The sequence below is a fragment of the Cricetulus griseus genome, chromosome 3 (assembly GCF_003668045.3).
Source record: "Cricetulus griseus strain 17A/GY chromosome 3, alternate assembly CriGri-PICRH-1.0, whole genome shotgun sequence".
NCBI lineage: Eukaryota > Metazoa > Chordata > Mammalia > Rodentia > Cricetidae > Cricetulus > Cricetulus griseus.
Genome location: NC_048596.1, coordinates 46437479 through 46438675, shown reverse-complemented (window position 1 = coordinate 46438675; position 1197 = coordinate 46437479).

Genomic DNA, 1197 nt, shown 5'->3' with positions numbered 1-1197 from the left:
CCGCCCGCCCGCTCGCTCGCTCGCGCCCCACTCCAAACTTTTTTTATTTGTCTTTTAATTGGCTGCTATTCCTCGGAATGAATGGTCGCTTCTTGCCTGAGAGCGAGCGCAAACTCCTTTGGTTCGGAAGAGGTCTCGCGGCGCTTGGGGGTTCTCTGGAGATTTTTCACTTCACAGCAACGATCTTTTAAAAGGCACCTTTTAGCTTCTTTTACCACATTTCATTTCCTTTTCTTCCTTCCTGTTTTCTTAGCCCCAAATTGAAGGGGATTATAAAAATAAAAGAGCGAAACGCTTGCGGCTTTTTAAAATTCTCTTTCAAACTCTGCGAACACCACCTCAAAATAATACACGAGTGTGTAAGAGGGGGAAGAAGGCAGCCAACAGCCGAACGCCCGCTCGGAACGGCTCTAACAACGCGCTCTGTGTAGGTGACTTCTTTGACCAAATTTAGCAGCAGCTAATCATTAACATTCTGATACATATTCACGACCATCCGCGGAGGACCCGTGGAGCATCCCGGGAGATGTAGTCGTCGCGACGCTACTGTGGCCCTGGATGCCGCCAGATTGACTACAATCTCCAGCTATCCCCGCGCGCGCTCCGCGGCGCTCTCCAGGCGCTCCGCCCTCCCGCGGCGCAAGGGCGCCACACCAACCAATCGGAGATGGCTGAACATTAATCGCCGTTCTGTGTTACTGCCCATCATTTCACTGCTGACAAATGGCAAGCCAAGGGGGCGGGGACGGACAGGCTGTACCCACGTGGGGGCAGGGCGTGACGAGTAGTTCCGACCAATGAGTGCAAAGGGTTGGTGCTGACGGGGGCGGGGCGCAGCGTCCCGCCCGGGGCGGAGCCTCACCCTGGCCGCCGTTCCCTAGCGCGAGCGTTCGAACCGCGGAAACATTTGTTCAGCTGTCAATCAAAGTAACGTGGGGTGGCGAGCCCCGGCTGCTGCTGTCGCTGCTGCCCTGGCTGCATCTTTAGAAGCAGGTTTCGACGGCGTTGGCGGCGGCGGTGAGCCTGCAGGCCGGTCCGAAGACGCCCTCCGAGGCTCGTCTCCCGCCCGACGCAGAGCCCGGGCTGGGCGGCCGCGCCGGGGTGCGCACTAATTAGGGACCGATGTCTCAGTAAAGAGACAAGCTCGGCCTTGTGCAACGCGCCGAAACCCCTGTTGAGACAAGAGAGGGAGGATCG